At 36.4% G+C, this 19,255-nt stretch overlaps 1 long non-coding RNA gene across 1 annotated transcript; it reads left to right on the top strand.

The window, feature by feature from the left end:
* Positions 1–636: 636 nt before the first annotated feature.
* On the top strand, positions 637–13,459 carry LOC113608148 (uncharacterized). Its single transcript, XR_003428223.1, has 3 exons — positions 637–766; positions 1,972–2,170; positions 12,944–13,459. It is a non-coding gene; the product is annotated as an uncharacterized LOC113608148 (long non-coding RNA).
* The last annotated feature ends 5,796 nt before the right edge of the window (positions 13,460–19,255 follow it).

Genomic DNA, 19,255 nt, shown 5'->3' on the forward strand with positions numbered 1-19,255 from the left:
AGAACATTTTTAAGCACTAAAATTCTGCAAGCTGTGGCTCTGAGATGAGGTTACAGCAGCAAGCCAGAGGTGGCACACTTGCCTTGAATTCTATTCTTACAAAAGCAAAAAGAGCATTTTGTGGATTCTGCTGGATGTTCAGGAGACTGGAGAAATCTTGGAGGATTCACTTTTAATCTTTTTTCTTGTTTCACAAAACAGAAAAAAACGTTGTGGAGATGTGGCTTGGACATTGACTTAGAAAAGGCAGGAGGGATTATAAGATGTTTATACACTCATGTAAATTCCAAGCACTGGACTGCTCTGCTCTGTGAATGAGTGTCATGCTATGAGCTAATATGTAAAATACATTGTTTTTTGGCTGCCTCTCTGAATCAGAACGTTTTTGGCTGCAAGTAACAGAAAACCCAATTCAGACTGGCTTGAGCAATAAGGGAATAAAGCTATGTCACTGGCAAGAAGTGAAGCAGGCTCCGTCTCTCTTTCCTTTCAGTTCTCTTGGCTCTGCCCTCTTATGGGCATCAAATGTATCCTCAGGCTGAGAGCCAGATGACCTCAGCAGTTCTGAGCCTCGTATCTTCCCCCAACAACCCGGAGGAAGAGAGCCTGTTTCTCTTTCTTTGGATATTGTTGTGGGAAGATGGGTGCAAAAAATTTGAGAAGGCCCCAGCAAACTTCCCCTCACGTCTCATCCGTACATCTTTGCAGAAGACTTAACCAGGTGTCTTGAAACAACTACTGGTTAGAGGAGGACCCAGTCCTGAAGGTAGGAGCAAACACTTTAGCTGTGTTACTGGTACAAAATGGGGGTGGGGTGGGAGGGAGAGGGTTAGATTCTGGGAAGACAACTTTTTCTCAGTTTAAAATAGAGTTGACCAGAAACTAGGTACAACTTCTGGCAAACATTGGGCTTTCGGAAGAGCTGTTCCGTATTTAGCACTGACCAGTGGCTAGCCAGTGTGGTAAGCATTGTATCTGAATACTCTCATTTAATTCTCACAACAATCTAAGGTAGACACTATTATTCTCCCCATCCTAGACGAGAATATAAAGCCTCTCAGAGATTAGGCAACTCTAATTTACACAGTTAGTTAGTAGTAGAATCGAGGAACATAATGCGAGAACCCTTGTTCCTAACACTTTTCTATCTTCCAGAACAAAGTTCTCTGATCATGAGTCAGAGATCAGGATGTAATAAACCTTTTAGATGTATCAACAACAATAGCATACTGTTGAGGGGTCACTTTGGGTAGCCTGTTGTGGGTTCCAGCAAATCTGTGATGTTTGGTTTTCAAAATGAAGGAAATAATGATATCACTATCATAAAGAAAATTATAAAGGTGGGAAAACTATGAACTTTTTAAAAATAAAGGACATTTGTTTAAACACACACAAACAATAAAATATCATGGCAGCAAAACATTTCCCCAGTAATTAAAAAATTGGTTTTCTAAGTGAAAAAATGACTACAAAAGAGATTAGTTAGAAATTTAGTGGCTTTTGGAAGGAGATCCTATTTCTTGAGGGACTATGTACAATTGAAGGACAATGAGAAATTTGTAAAAAGAAAAATATGTTGTTTGCCCGATAGGCTGCCCCAAGACCCGCAGCCATACTTTATGCAGCATCATTTCGTGAATGTGGGGACAACGTTATTGCATGATGGAAGGCAATAGGTGATCAACAATTTCTTTGTAGCTTTGTAGGTGGTTTAGAAATTGAACATGACACAAATTAAGGAAACACCAACTATTGCATTGTCAATATTATTAACTTCTTTCTATTTTAGCTATTGGCATGAAAAAATAAATATTTGAAAATGTTTTTCTTTTTTGGCAAAGTAGGGCATTTCATTGTTTGGATGTTCTCAGAAATCACAATTGAGTCCAGAAATCAATTACAAAAGAAATGTTCTTTACTCCTTTTTTTTTTCTTTTTTTCATATGACACTTTCCATTTGTCCCTGAACAGGTTTTTCAAGAAGAAACTCTGCCCATTCCATAGGCAGGTGGCTCCCTGCTCTGCTGTTTTGGACCTTCAATCACTAGTGACATGCCAGCAATCCACAAAGTCCTAGGTGTCTCTTTTAGCTATCATCATCTGAAAGACATCTAAAAGGGTTTTTTTTAGTGTTTGAGAGCATTAGGTTTCATTTCTTGCATTCCACAAGGTAAGTGGAAAAGTTGATCCACACTGACATGAAGGGCTCAATTCTGCATGAACTTTTTGCTTTTCTACCAGAAATAATCCTTTCTTTTTTCCTTCCTTCCTTCCTTCTTTCCTTCCTTCCTTCCTTCCTTCCTTCCTTCCTTCCTTCTTTCCTTCCTTCCTTCTTTCTTTTTCTTTCTTTCTTTGTAAGGCTCAAATTCATCTAAAAATAGTTGATTCTTTACTAGAGACACACAGCCAAGCAAAGCTAAACACAACTCACTGAAATTGACATCAACCAGCAAAAGTATGGCTGTTTTAATACTAGAGACATCTTTGCAGAATGACTAAACTTGCTAAGTAGCAAAATATAGAGATAGTGTACTGAGACCAAGAAGAGTCAATCATCAACCACTCCTGTTGTTTTTAAACAGACTTACTATACTTTTAAAGGAGTATTATTTTAATAAAACAATCCACAGATAAAAACAAAAGGGCAAATGTAGAGACATATTGCAAGTAGGCATGCATACCAAAAAGGTAAGTGCAAATTAGATTTGAATATTCATGAGTCACAAATCATTGACAGTTTGAAATAATGCAAAACAGCTTTATAAATGAGGTTAAGGCAAGAGACATCAAAGAAATGCATCGCTAAATCAATAGCAATTTGTGCATATACTAGTAAATTGCAGTTACAATTTTCGTGACATGGGAGAAAAAATACTGTGTATCTGATGAAGAAGGAAGATACATAAATATCCCTTTTGTATGTTATATTTTTCCACTTCATCATGCACTTGGAGACCAGTCATGCAGAAAGTGGTTGGACATCTTACTCCCCGCCCCCACCCCACCAAGACAGAGTTTCCTTTTCCGAGACAGAGTTTCAGACTATGCCTGAAGTCCCCTTGCTCTAATAAAAAGAATTCAATATACAACAATTCCTACAGAGTTGGTCTCTAAAATAAAGATTATCATCTAGCAGCATACATGACTAGAGAATGGCTTAACTTAAAACCTTTCATGATAAAATCATTTCCATTGCAGACCATATAGTTTTAACGAATGTTTTTCTACTTCGAAGGAAGCAGATGAATTCAACGTATGAGAACAATTTGGAAGAATATTTTGAAATAATTTGAGATGTAAAATATAGGCAACCCTGTAATTTAAATAAAGGTGTTTTTATTTTGTTCAGCAAATAACTAGTTACTAATTTATTATTGGTTCTTTTATACCAGTGGCTTTTTGGGGTGTGTGTGTGTGCATGCACACATCGCATGTATATGGAGAAATATTTAAAATGGTAGGACTTACAAATTAAAGAATTGTTCAGGGCCTGTCTTAAAGCAGAAATGTTTCCAATGAATTTTTCTCTGAAGTTTCTATTGGGGTTACTATCTGTAAGTTATGAAGTATTTCTTCAAGATACCCTCCTCTGCCGGCCTCTTTATTGTGTTCTGTCTGCTTTCCAGGATGATTGATGAAGTTAGTGACATCATGTGAAAATCGTGGCACACAATAGCACTAATTTTGGAAGAGGCTGGGGGATTGTGGTCTGTTTAGAAAATTAATCTACATCTTCTTGCTGGGCCATGCTTTCAGGCAGACATCTAGACTGTAGAGGTGAAATCCAGATATGGTATAATTAGAAAGAGAGAATTTTGCATTGTCTCCAATTCCCTGCTCTGTTAGGAAGAAGGTAAGATGACTTCTGTGCTATTAATAATCAACAGTATCCATAACTTCCAAAAGCAATGGCCTTGGTAATTTTTAAGGACTTTATGTGAAGTCTGCAAATCATCATTTGTCAGTTTTGATTCAGCTCAAGCTTAGCATTATATTTGTAAACAATACCTTGTTATTTTGGTTCTACAGCTAAAAATTTCCCTCAAAAGTTATTAACTCATTTGTCTTAACAAACAAGCATCTCCATTACTCCTTTCAGCAAATGTTTGTCATGTTTTATTATGAGGCTATTTAAATTATCCACATTTCTTTCAAATTGTTTAGCTACAATATTTTATTTAATGATTCCCATCAGCAGGGGTCTATACAGAAAAACACATATGTTTCTTTTATTGTAGGTCCATCTATTTAGTTCCTTTATATAGTTCCAACATTATTTTAGTTCCATTAGGTCAAAGTTTTACTAACCTTTCTGGACAAGGAGGATAATTTACAACACATATATATTTTATTATTTTGATTAAGTCCTTCTTCATATATGTGTATGTTTATATATATACACACAAAATATATATAACAAAGTATGTATATATGCATAAAAATCACTTAATCTCTAAAGTAAAACATAACATGCTGCACTAGTCAAGGAATCTAGACATTTTGTTCTCCTTCCTCACAATCTATGTGATGAAAAGAAAATCATTTGGTCTTTGTATTTTCTTGCCTTTCTAAACTAGGGGAGATAATACATGAAACTTTGATTTCTACAGCAGGAAAGTGCCTGACTAGTCAGTGCCATCACTAAGATGAATTTCTTTAACCATCTCCCTTGTCTAGGATCAAGAAGTTAGAGGGCCTGGGAGCTGTCATTTCTCATAATTCAATATCAAAATGGAGGAAAGATAGAATAAAATAAAAGACTTAGCATTGATTCTGAATTACTTAACACCGACTTACTGAATTCCAATGAAGTCTTGTCTTATCATGAAAAAGAGTCTCTCTCTGTCCTAAATGTCACTTTGGGAGACTGTTGGACCTCATGCTCATTTTGCTATGTAAATAGAACTAATTTTATCTTGAAAGAGCAGTGGAGTGGCAGTTAAGGGACTTCTATATCCTATTCTGCCACTAACTGCTGCTATGAACTTGTACAAGGTACTTCATATTCTTTAGATCTCTGTTTCCTCAATTATAAGGGAAGTGGCTGGTCTAGAAGCAGCAATTTTCAAACCATGCCTCTAAATTCCTAGGTCTGTGAGAAATCAGCAAGTCTTGATGGGGGAGGGAAGACTAGCTGGTGGAACTCAGGACAAACACCAGCACTTTTTTCCTCAACTGCATATAGACCTTAGCAAAACTTAATTTGAGGAAAGGGAAATGACTTAGAAAATTTGAAAACATTGAATTAAAAAAATAATGATTGCCAAGATGCTTTATGATTTGCTAATTTGATTTGCAACCAATTTGTTCCATAACTGTTCCGGTGAATATTGAGGTGGCAAGAATTTTCATGCTTGTGACTTCTCCTTTTAAATAGAGGTTATTTTTAAAAGTCCCTAAAACTTTAAAGAAGGGAGGCCTAGAAAAGACAAAATGGAAGGAATGTAGGAATGTACCACCTACATGCCTCTTCCAAGTGTGGATTCTCCGTCATTTGTCCAGTGCTGTTTCTCTTTCGAGGTCCACATCAGAGATCCTTAGGTGGTCCACAACCTGTTACTACCTCCTTTCTTCAAGAATTAATTGCTTTGTGCTTTTAGGGCATCTTGTTTCAAACATTTCTGGGATACTTATAGCATTGTTATTATATCAATAGTTAATTGTACTTGTGTGACTGGCTTCCTTGTTAGGTCTTGAGCTTTTATTTATTTATTTATTTAAATTTATTGATTTATTTTGGCCATGCTGCGTGGCATGTGGGATCTTAGTTCCCCGACCAGGGGTCGAACCCACACCCCCTGCATTGGAAGCATGCAGTCATAACCACTGGACCACCAGGGAAGTGCCCTGGTCTTGAGTTTTTAGAAGGCGGGGACTGGGTATGAGCTATGTTTGAATTCTCAGTACAGAACTAGTCCTGGGATTTGAAATACTCAAAATGAATGTTCTTTGAAAAAGTGAAGAGTAGTAAATTTACAACAAATTTCCTTATGATTACACTAAAATAATTTTCTTTCAATACCTTCATAAACAATGATAGTGGTCCTCTTTTTTTGACATCTATATTCAACCTTCAATTTAATGCAACAAATATTGTGCTGATTGTGTGGTATTTTACATTTAAGGGGGTGTCATGCATGAACCTCATCCAGGGAGCAGAGGAGTTAATAAGACCTATAACCTTCTTAATTAACATGTGAGACAGCACATGATTAATGCTGTAATATGAGCATGACCAAAGTGCTTTGGAAGCTCTAAGGATTTGGGATTAATGGAAGGATTGCGCATAGAATCTGTACTTTGATTTGGAGGAGCAGTAGGATTTCAGGCAAAAATCCAGAATGAGACAAGGGCAAGATAGAAAATCATAGGTGAAGGGGATTTCATGGTACATGAAGAAGATTACATTAGATACAGAAATTATATAGATTTTGCAGTAGTTGGGGAGAAGGCTGGAAAATTAAGTAGAAGACTTACTACATACCATACTAAAGAGTTTGAATTATTTCCATGGAAAATTAGGACTCATCAAAAGAGAAGCAAAAAAAGAACTCTAGTTTACAAAGTTTTGTCTCATAGTACCATAGAAAATAATTTGAAGGATAAAATAAACTTTGAAGACACGGAAAACAGTTCAAGCAAAAGAGAGCCTGAGGACTTAGTTTGTGAGGTGGTGGCAGGAAAAAAAAAAAGTAGGGAATAAGTGTGGCAGTGAGATAAACTAAAGGATAAGAAATTCAAAATACTTCTGAAATGTATTGAATAGATTATTACACAAGACTTTAATCCACTAATATTAAATCCAATGAAATTAATAATTAGTAAGATTCATGTTTATTTTTTACTGAGGTGGTAATGCTATTCCTAAATCTGTGGCCACCCTTGTCATACTTGCCGTTAGGTAATCAATCTATCAAGGGTTTGTTCACAATTTTAACAGCCAATGCCTTAAATGTCTCATTGTCCTGTTTTAGGGTTCTGGCTTGGGATACTTCTCAGTAACTTTAAACAAAATTCAAGAACACCCATGCTGATAATATATGTGAATTTAGGATGCTCTAACTTTAGTACAAATCTAAGTTATCACCTAATGTTTCATTTAAAATAAAAATAAGCTATCCCTTATTGGTAAATTTTGACTTAAAATCTCTTTAATGCTCAATGAATGTCCCATCTTAAATTGTAAAAAGGTACCTCCAAGGTCGGTGGTGTTGATACAAGATCCAAAGATGGGATGTGCCCGTGTGCCCAGGGGAGATGTTCTGGAAAAGAAAAAAGAAGCAGGGACATACTCGGAGTTACGGTGCTGCTGAGTAATGACAGAATTGGGTTCTGCTATGATTGGTGGTGGACTGGGCCTGGAGTCCACTTAGGAATGCAGGAGGAAAGGAGATGGAAGATGAAAGGGCAGGATGCCTCAGGGATCCTCTGGTCTCATGCTATTATTCTCCAGCCCCTCCTCACAGGGGACCCCGAGGACATACCCTCCACACCCCTTTAGGACTTGTTCATCTCCACATCTTGAGCCAGGGCTGGTGGGGTGGCTAGGTAATTTGAGGAATCTTCTCCTTAATAGTTTACTCAGAAGTGTAATCAGTCATCTAGACGCTGATCCCATCTTTGGATGAGGGATCTTGTAAACCTTACAGGTTAAAAAAAGGTTTTTAAGCCTACATAAAAGGATATATAACACATTTCCCTAGAAATCCTTTCTGGAATCTAAAGTTTTTTTTACTATATGATTTGAAAGCATCATTTACTAAAAGTACAATTTATGTACAGAGCACTGTATAGATTTTAGTGATATATGCAGACAGAAGCATTCTTACACTCCACAAAATTTTGATTTTTTTGTAATTGAGTGGTCTAATAATACAGACCATCTTGATCGAATAAACGTATTTAACTGATCAAAATTGCTTATATGCATCAATTTTCTCAAATGTTTTATTGTATTTTTCTAAACAAATAGTCAATACTCAAAATCCTCATGAAGCATTTATATTATTCCAAAACAGAGAGAAAAGGAAGGGGCTGATTAACACAAAATTCAGGATAATGTTATCTATGGAGAAAGAGAGGGAAGAAGAATACATGTCTATCTTATTTATTTACTTATGTATCTTACATGTCTGCTATAAATCTTATTTTTAATTCATTTATTCTTTGATAAATCACTTACAGGAAAGAATTATATAACATGGTACAAATAATAGTAATGATATCCTAATTTTAAAAATATTAGGGCTGTGGAATTAAGCAACTGACTACTTCTCAGTGCCCTGAGTTTTCTGTTCCAATCTATTTAATAAATAGGGCATTAAGTACTATGGGGAAAAGGGAAGTATAAAAACAGAAAAAGACATAGGCATGGTGCTAAGGAATTTCTACTCTTCCAGAGACTTCTTGTTTGAATAGGACTGGTGGTACGAACAGCCTGTGTAAAACACAGGAAAAGACTACCCACAACTGGCTGTAGGGTGTATGTTTTGCATGGCTCTTCCCTGAGTTCAGATCAAAGCATAGTAATTCAGCCACATGCTATCAACCAGCGATCTTGGTTTTCAAGATAATTACTGTGGCATGATTTCCTTTCAAAATTCTAGATTAGCATTTATTTGTTGATCAATACTAATATAAGACTGGAAATGCAGAGGTGACACCATTCTTCTTGAAAATGCTCAGCTGAGTTACCAGTGGTCTGTTTCCTCAGGAATTCACCTCAGTCATTACTATGTGTTTGTTTCTATTCTTCCTGTTCAAACAATGTTTTCTCTGAGTAGTTGAAAAATGCCTTAGGCTTTATTATGAAGTGGGATCCGAATTTAGGCGGAATTGGAAGTAAACTCTATGGCCTGGGAACATTCATGACTTTTGGTTTCTTTAACCTGAACTGGAGTTGAATCAGTAGCCTAAAGGTGAAAGCCTCTAAATCCTTTTATTACCCCAAACCCTATAATCTCTTTGTTTTAACCAAGTATACACAAGAAAGGTAGCAGAACTTCCCAGTTAACAAGTCAAGAAATCTCTACCTCAGATAAGAATCGAGCTTTTTGGGTTTACTCTCTGCACAAAATATTTAAAACCTAAAGAGACCATTTTGGATGTTGTTTATTTTGATGACCAGATAGATTCCTTTGTTTTGTAAAAGCCACATGCCCATGTTGCCTTCTCAGGACATTTTTGTTTCTAGCACCCTATCATTATTTGCTACTACACTTCATATCTTTTGTTTGAAGCATCTACAAATAAAAGTAATTGTTTAACTAATTTTCTCTTGAGCTTAATTTGACAATTATCAAATCACGTTTGTCAATACAACAACTGAATCAGATGTGACCCAGACGTCAACATTTTAAAAAGCCTCTGCAGCCTTTTCTATTATTTCAAGTTAACAGTAGGTATAAGCAAAATCTTGACTGGATCAGTAAGAAACAAAAATGTACTCTCCTCTGTCATTTCAAAGTCATCTATTAAAGCAACTCAAATTCAACTGCGTTGTAATACAAATAGAACAGCATAATGAAGCTTACGTTTAGAAATGCAAAGAGCATTTTGGAAAGTATTTTAGGAAGAATTAATTCCTAATTCTAACTATTAATATTCTTCCATAATTTGATTTTCATTTTTGTACATGTGGATGCCACAAAAATTCTATTTAAGGGCTTCCCTGGTGGCGCAGTGGTTGAGAGTCCGCCTGCCGATGCGGGGGACACGGGTTCGTGCCCCGGTCCGGGAAGATCCCACATGCCGCGGAGCGGCTGGGCCCGTGGGCCATGGCCGCCGAGCCTGCGCATCCGGAGCCTGTGCTCTGCAACGGGAGAGGCCACAACAGTTAGGCCCACGTACCCTCCCCCCGCAAAAAAAATGCGATTTAAGGTCTTTCTTTCTTTCCTTCCTTCTTTCTCATTCTAGTGCTGATATTTCTTGCTGTATAGTGAAACACTTCAGAGAATCATATTTTATCCCTCAGACACATGGAGCTGATGTGAATATCAAAATGATATAGTGGAACAGGAAGAATAACATTTAAAATCATAATAGGTTAGGTGAACTCAGGTTTAATTAGGTTCTTGGTAAGTATGCAGTGTATTATTAATGACTGCTTATTTACTCAGGAACCATGTTTGTTTTTGGCAAATTAATTTTATGCTGTGATGTGGGATAATACTTAGCTTTCTTGAACTGTTGAAAAGGCACTAGCAATATTATATCATATGTTATGCTTAATGGCCATTGTTAAGGCTAAACAGAAATAGGTAAGATGGTTAAATAACAGCATTCACTTTGCTTTTACTATTTCTTAAGTTTCCTAACACTAGAGAATACCAATGAAAGCTTTAAAATTGTTATATATGACTGGAACTCAAAGTTATTTTTTGCCATCATTGTAAGGAATACTGTGCATCTTACATATCTTGATATCCTATGTACAGAAAGTGACATCTACTGGAGAAAGCAGAACTGAATATTTACTTTCCAAACTATTTCCCTGCCAAACTTCCAGACAAGTTGCACTATCCTCAAGATTATCCTAAACTTCTAAAACAAAGAAAGATTTTATTTAGCTCAGTATGGTATAAAGCCTGACTTGTTTTGGTTATCGTTTTTTCAAAGATGCACTTTGGAAAAAAGTGGTTATGAAGGCTACACAAAATATCTCATAAGAAATGCAACTGGAGACTTCTGGAAAACACAATTCTAGCACATTACCTTAAGGGTAAAATTGAAGTTCTAATAACCATAAACCATTGAGTGGTGGATTGAAACAATTCCATTGTAACAAATAGTCTGAAAACATGTTTGGAAAATGTGTAGCTTCTTTAAATAGTCTGGAAATAGGAGTTGTAAAACAAAGTATGGGATTAGAATATATAATTTCTCTCTTGTGAAAAGGCATCCCCATGCTACTTTGAAACTTAATCATTTTTATTTATTCATGTTAAAAAGATGTATGTCTAACTCCATGATCAAGTCAAACCTCTGTTCTTAGGGCATGAGGGGATGCTACCCAGGTGTTTTTCATCTTGGTCAAATCTAAGAAATGACCCACAGCCCTGAAAGACAGAAATGGCATCAGCTTCTTTCCTGTGACAATAATTCTCAACCTTTAAGTAATCACTCTTTCATAAGGAGGACAAAAGCCTTTCTTAATGGAAGTTCCTGTGCTAGCCATTTTCAAGACTAAAAAAGTGAGGCACAGCTATATTTGGTGAGTTCATGAATATAATAAGAATATGGCAGTGACTCAGCCCTGTCTCTTCAGTTCTAGCTTATTCCCTCTGTGATATTACCAAGGTGCTTCCATATTTAGATTCTGCTGTCTTATCCTCTGTAGTTTAATTTCAGATTTTCTACTTCTAGTTGTTATTATCATTTAAAATTTTTTTGATTTTGTTTTTGTAACAATGCTCTTGCACTCCCTCTGCTGGCCTTGCTAATTAACAAAGCCAGTGTCCAAGTGGTCCTGATGTGTATCAGTGATACCGAATGCATGACTGGTGAAAACAGATGCAATTTTGTGTTGGAACCCAGTAAGAAAGTCACATTGTTTGGCTTTCATAGGAAACAACAAGGCCAAAAGAAAATTTGTTTGTAGATGGTGAAAACAAAAAGCATGATTACTTTTATATTTTCAAGAAAGAATTTAGTGAAATGGACAAATTCACAAATCCTAAAAATGTGTCTCTCTTTTCAAAACCATAAAACCAGTTATCCATATTCTATTTAAATGTATACGCATTTAGTAAAAGGCATATTTTACTACAAGGTGTATCAATTTTGAGTCTCTGTGTTTACACGCTGGAGGGTTAAATGAAATGTTGCCTGGCTTTGCTGGTAGGACTCTGGACCCCGATTAGATATGTAGCTGTCTGATGGGTCAGCTTCCCACTTCCTAGAGTTCCATTATGGAGTTACAAAGAAAATGACAGCACTTGGCAAATCCCAGGCCTAATCATAGCATAGAGAAGTGACTTTTGGAAGGTACATTAACAAGCAATTAGGACCCATTTAATAAATTACCCCTTATAGAACACTTTGAACCCTAGTGGTCTGAAGAGGTTAATGCACCTCCCACAACTGAGTGCTGTTCACTTTCCAGGGGTACCTTCAAGGCCACAGTTAATCCAAGCCTTCTTCTCATCGATGGCCTCTTAGTCTTGAGCCATTTCTATAGTCTGGCATCAGTAAGGACACAACACTTGCATTTGGTCAGTGCATTTCACACGCTTCATTTTCTCACAGTTGCATCCATTGAGTGGCGTGTTCATGAGGCCAAATGAGTTTGTGCTGCATGTTAACTTCCTTTGGCTTTCATGCTTCTTATTTGGAGTCATTCTGTCTTTCTTATTTATAGTCTTAACTTCTGGGTTTAGTTTAAATGTTACGTCTGATGTAATATAGTTTCCTCCAAAATTGTTGGGTAGCAACCACATTTTAAATGAATCCAATACACAAAATTAGGTTTTAGGATATTATTAAATTTGGAAAAAACCCACAGTATATATGTATTTGTACACTGGAATCTTAACATGGTTAGACACTAAAAAACATTAAAATATAACTGTAAGGGAGAAAAAGCTTTGTTTGATGCTAGAATGTGATTAGACTCGTCGGATTTTATTTTTAATTTTTTAAAATAAATTCAACCTGAGTTTTGGGGAGGAAAATGCTGATGAAACATTAAGGATTTTTATTTAAAAAGATAGTCAAGGGATGGAATTGGAATAGATAGAAATATAAAATTCTTACTGTATGTTCAAAATGGATGACATGGCTTTAACATATCACTGGTCTGCTGAATGATATTCCTGTAAATCATGATCAAAATCATCATGATTTCTAGCACATTTATTGAATAGTTATTCAAGGCTCTGCTGAGAGCTACAGGAGATGGATAAGACATGGCCTATGCTTTAAGAAGCTTATGATTGTATTGCAGAGCGCGGATGGAGGCACGTGGAAAAAGAACGATAATGAGTAGAAGATTACGATACATACCACGATTGAGTGCACATGGAAGTTTCTAAGAGAATTCAGAGAATGAAGAGGAGTCTCTGTTCAGGAAGGCTTGATGGAGAATGTGGAATTTGCTCAAGGCTTTTGTTAAGATTTTGATAGGAAAACTATCATAGGAAATGGCTAGAACAGATTTTAGAATCATATAGTATGTATCTTGGTTCATCTTCAAAATCAGACTGGGCTTTGAAACGAACAGGTTTTAATCAAAGCTGGCTTTATAGGAGGAGTATAATTTATGCACTACTGTTTTAAAACAATTAGTGTGAGTGTGTGCGTGTGTTTTTGTGTGATTGAGCCCAATTATTGTAAGTCTACACTCATTAGAAGTAATGTACCCATGAAGACGAGCAAAATAGTATGTAGATGTGATCTCAATTTAAAATAGAAAAATCGATTCAATACACTCTGTATCAGCGCTTCAAAAAATAAAATGAAATGCTCCAATATTGAGAAGTAATTAAGGTTACCTTTAGTTGTTAAGTCTATGACCATATTTCATAGGATAAGTTTGGGAGGCAGCTTTTCAACATGAGAGCAGACGTCAGTACATTTTTTGGAGTGTTCTACTTTGCCTTATCTTTATTACATACTGAAAAAGAAATAAGACAAAACACATTTTCAGTCAAATAATGTAATATAATATGGAAAGCACTGACTGTTGTCAACCTGATAATCAGGATATACTTTCAAGGTTTTGTGGGTTTTTTTAGCCAATATAACTATAAAATGACAAAATACCCTTTTCCAGGATATTTAGTGATTCACTGGATGAGTCATACCTTTTAAAAAATCTCTGCTCCTTTCATCGTAACTTGGAAATTTTCCATATTATAAACTGTGTTTTCTTACGCGACCATACGAAACAAAGACTATGTCTGTAAATCTAGCTTCCACATGAGTCTACACTATTATTGCAACATGGCTTTATATGGTGTGAAAGTCTTTTATATTTATTCTAAATAACTTGATTCTTATCCGAATTTAAAAAAATTTGCCCAGGGTGAGACAAATTCTTTACCATGTTAAAGTTTCAAAGTTTTGCGGAAAGACCTGAGGGTCATGTAGCACACTAGATGTGGTACGCCATTGGGTATGACTTCCCTTGTTGTGCCTTGAAAGCTACTTCTCCTTCCACAGCAGAGTTGCAAATCAAAAGTGAACTACTATTTTTTGTGGTAAGTAAACATTTGGAAAACTGGAGCCCCACTTTTAGATGTGGTGGTGAGATTATATTACTCTCCATTCGTACCTAGAAACACCTTAATATGATCATTTACTCCATAAGCAAAGCATTACCACGTACATTATTCCCCCTTGTTTTTGCATTTTACATTATTCACACTAAGGCCAAAGCAGATTTATTAATACTGGACTGCAAATGGCATTATTCCTCATACTCTGAGAATTTACATCCTGGGATAAACAACACTTATGGAGCAATAAATGTAGCACAAGTGGAAAAAAATCACATTATCCGTGGCATTTTTTTCCTTCTGGGATTTAAAATGCATTCAAATTGTTGACCAGCAAAACTTACTGAATGACCACTGTGTTTGGGCACTGCATCCCAAGATACAGAACTCTAAGGGGAATTCTTTTCTTCAAAGCATGTAAAGACTAGCTGGAAAAGGACTGACACACAGGAAAGACCAGCAAACATAATAGTGTTCTATAAGCACATATTAAATAGTATGCTGCAAACTATTCATGGTCTAGACATGCACTGTCCAATATGGCAGGCGCTTGTTACATATGGCTATCGCGCATCTGAAATGAGGTTATTGTGGGCTAAGATATGGAAACAACCTAACCATCCATCAGTAGGTGAATGGATAAAGAAGATGTGATATATACATACATTTTATATATATATATATATATGAATATTACTCAGCCATAATGAACTCTTGACACTTGTGACAACATAAATGAACCTTGAGGGTATTATGCTAAGTGAAATAAGTCAGATGGAGAAAGACAAATATCATATGATTTCACTCATATGTAGAATATAAAAAACAAACAAGCAAGCAAACAAGCAAGACAACAAAATAAATGAACAAACCCAGCCGAACAAAAACAAACACACAGATACAGAGAACAGGGTAGTGATTACCAGAGGGGAAGGAGTGGGAGGGTGAGGAGGGTGAAATGGGTAAAGGAGATCATCTGTACGGTACTGTAATGAATAGAAACTAAACTTTTGGTGATGAGCATGCTGTAGTGTATCAAGAATAGAGATATAAGGTACACATGAAACATGTATTATAAAGCCATGTTACCTCAATAATAAATAAATTAAAAGAAAAGAAATCTGGTTATTGTGAGTTGAAAGTGTTATAAATGGGACTTCCCTGGTGGCACAATGGTTAAGAATCCACCTGCCAATGCAGGGGACACGGGTTTGAGCCCTGGTCCGGGAAGATCCCACATGCCGTGGAGCAGCTAAGCCTGTGCGCCACAACTACTGAGCCTGTGCTCTAGAGCCCGCGAGTCACAACTACTGAAGCCCATGTGCCTAGAGCCCGTGCTCTGCAACAAGAGAAGCCACAGCCATGAGAAGCCTGCACACCGCAACGAAGAGTAGCCCCCGCTCACCGCAACTAAAGAAAGCCCGTGCGCAGCAACGAAGACCCAACGCAGCCAAAAATAAATAAATAAATGTTTTTAAAAAATGTGCTATAATTGTAAAATATACACTGAATTTAGAACACATAGTATGATAAAGGGAATGCAAGATATCTCATTAATAATTTTAAAATATTGATTACATGTTAAAATAATATTTTAGATACATCAGGTTAAATTAAAATATTATTAAAATTAATTTCACCTGGCTTTAATTCTTTATAGGTTTTTAACCTGACTATATAAAATTTAAGATTACAGATGCACCTTATAACCCACCTCATATTTCTATTGGACAGTGCTGCTATAAACGTCAAAGAATAAACTTAGCAACAAGTGCTTAAAAATCTGAAAAACTAGAAAGAACAGGCAAGATCTCAGCTGGGTCTGTAAGCATACACACATAGGGTTTGAATTAGAAGATGACAGAAGGGTGTGTTCTGGGATAGGAGAATAAAGTAAATGAACAGATGTAGGATGGTAGGTGTTGGAAACCAAAGCTTTATTTTAGGTAATAGTGCAGTGTTTTGTTATCTTATAAGGGGTGACAAATTCCGAGCATTTAATCTACTAATAAACATAGCTGCCAATTATTGAGTGCTTAGAATATGAAATTTATATACATAAATTTTCATTTAAACATCACACCAATCATATAAGACAAGTTTTATCATATCTATTCTCCAGATGAAGAGACTGAGGTTTGGATTGGCTCAGGGACTTAGTGAATGCCATAAAACTAGGAAAGGATTGATCTTAGTGTGTCTGACCTCAAATCTGTACTAGAGGCAGATTCACCATGAAGTTCATGAAGCTTTACACTTCTGGGTCCCACATGTGTATGTATCCCTTCCAAGGGAGACGCTCAAGGAATGTGTTCACATGCTTTTGGAAAATTTGCCAAATTAAATCATTTTCACCATAATCAGTCATGTCTGCTCTGTTTGCCTTCTGACTTCCCCTGATATGAAGGTAGTGGTGGATCAACATTTTGGAGAATCTGGCTGAAGGGAGAGTTCAGTTGGCTATACACCTGGTTTGGGTCTAGGGGGTTATTTATGTGTTTCACAGTTGCTTTTATGTGTAGTTAGGTTTTTTCTCGCCCTCCCAGGGTCGGAATAGATAACCCTGAGTTCTCTTACTGTCCACTTTACCAGCTCACCCGGGGTCATTACCAAGGGTGTAGAGACAGAAGTCAGATTGCAATATTGACTTGTCCTATGGTACCAGAGGATGTAGGTCATGGAAGAAAAAGAGAAAAACTTTAAATGTAAAGAGCCAGAACTAGTTTGTGGGATATCCTTCCAATCCCTAGATGTGTAGAATTGTAAGTGGAGAATTCCATTCTCATTGAAATCTGGTCAAAATGAAATATCCTACTTGATTAAACAGCTTCTGCAATTGTAAAATAAGGCACCATTAATTTCCTTTTTTGATGTGAATCATGCAAAATAGCATTTAAGAACTCCTGTGTTTTTAGCTGCAAGCCTGTAATGGGGCTCCGAACAATGAGTATGACCATGTGGTGTCACTTGTTTTTACATCCTAATGTATAGGATTTTGTTCTAGCTCATCTGATATGCCTTGTCTTGATGGAGTCTGGTGGTTCCAGATGATGCAACACATCAAAATTGTCATTGAAGAGAAAAATGGACTGAAGCTTTTCTAAACTATTGATAGTAAAAAACAATTTCTGACAACCATGCTATATAAAAGAATGCACTTTTTTTCTTCTATTATAAAATAGGCATATAAAGAAGTGTGCAGCCAAAAAGTGGTATTTTAGGGGAGATGTTAGACAGTTAATGAATGGAACCATTATGTTATTTTTCTGGGTTTTGTGACATTTATGGTGCTTGTTGGCCTTTAGTCCTTGTAATTTGTCATAATTTCTTTCTTATCCTATAGAAAGATTCACTTTTGGACCTAAGTTAGCATTGGCATTTTTTTCTTGCATACAGATTCCTAAATTGTATATGTATCTGATGTTGTAAGATGTGAACTCATCCTTGAACTGTACTGTATAACCTCACAGGCATTATTGTGGACTCTGGAGAAGCATATATGAAATATTTAAAGGTCACAAACCCCTAAAGAATATGCAGAGGGAAAGCCTGTCTATTATGTTATTGATCCTTGCAACTTCCCCTTGCAAAACAGTGGGTCAGACAGTGAATTCTCCATTATGCAACTAGAAAAAGTAGAGCCCAGACAGATGCTACATTACGGATCCCAAATTCCACAAGTGAGGCTGATGATCACGTTCATTCCATCATGAAGAGATTAGACTGTCTCCACCAATGTAGCAATGCAGAGGCAAGAGAGAGACAGACAGACAGACAGACAGCCAGACTGAGTGAAGGAGGGTGCGAAGAAGTGAAGGAAATAAATGAACTTTTATTGAGGGTCTGACTCTGTGTCAGGCCCTGTGTTAGTCACTCTCACGTGATTATCTTAGTTAATGAATCTTCAAATGTCTGTAATATATAAAGAAGTATCTATGATGCATTACATGCTTACTGCCTGATTTTATGACATCATGAGACCTGCCTGGGCTGCTCATAATCCAATAAGGAAGGAGGGCAAAAAAGAGGGCTCTGGAGTCACACTCAGAAAGTCCAGATAGATAGATCATGAAAACAAGAATTCACCCGTCATATTGAATGACACTGTAGATATTTTCCTTGAAAGTACAAATACTTTCTACGCTGGGGAAACAGCACTTACCAAGTGCAAGACCTGTAGTCAGTCACTATGATGTAAGATACATGATCCAGGCTTACAAGAAGCAATTCTTTTTTTACTCATTTAAGAAAGCAAATTAACTTAGACTTAGAAATGTGCATTTTGCTAATCATTGTGATGTGAAACAATAGTTTTGATTCATGTTTCTTGAATTTTTTTCGTATGTGTTCCTGAACTTGACACTTTGGAGCTACAAAATGATTCTTTAAAACTGCCAACCAGATTTTTTTAGGATCCAGGAATACATGCCTTTCAGGGACTGTCCATAATCATATTTATACACTGGATCATACTATTTTTTGTGACTTTTATATCCAGAGACCGATTGGGCCTATCTATCTGCTCAGTGTCATCTTGAGTATGAAGGACCTCACAACAAACACTGCGAGGGGATATTCCTAATCCTATAAGAGTATCTCCCATGTGTTTTTATTTTGCATCTATACACAGTAGATATAAAATATATCACCCTCTGCCTATACTCTACGCCACTACTTCTTAATGTGGCTTTCTTTGGAACATATCCTGAAATTGCATTTTCCATATTGTGGGCGAGTTGCTTTCAAATATTGTTTGATGACCTCATTACATCAAGTATCATCAAAGGCTCTCATATCATGCTATTCTTTGAAATAGTAGAGGGAACTTAACGTAAATGTAAATAATATTTAAGTAAATAGAATCAGAGGCGAGCCCCACAATACAAACCATTTTGAATGACTGAATTTACAAACAGGTAAGAAGAGTTTAAATATGAGAAGTCTGCAATCCATGGATGCTTGGATCTGTAACAGGGAAGAACCTTTGTATTCTATTAGAAGTTAGTCGCTAAAGGGATGTTGCCTATAAGCTTAAATTA

Source organism: Aethalodelphis obliquidens, unplaced genomic scaffold, assembly GCF_003676395.1.
Source record: "Aethalodelphis obliquidens isolate GAN/ISIS:26980383/991018 unplaced genomic scaffold, ASM367639v1 scaffold51, whole genome shotgun sequence".
NCBI classification, from domain to species: domain Eukaryota; kingdom Metazoa; phylum Chordata; class Mammalia; order Artiodactyla; family Delphinidae; genus Aethalodelphis; species Aethalodelphis obliquidens.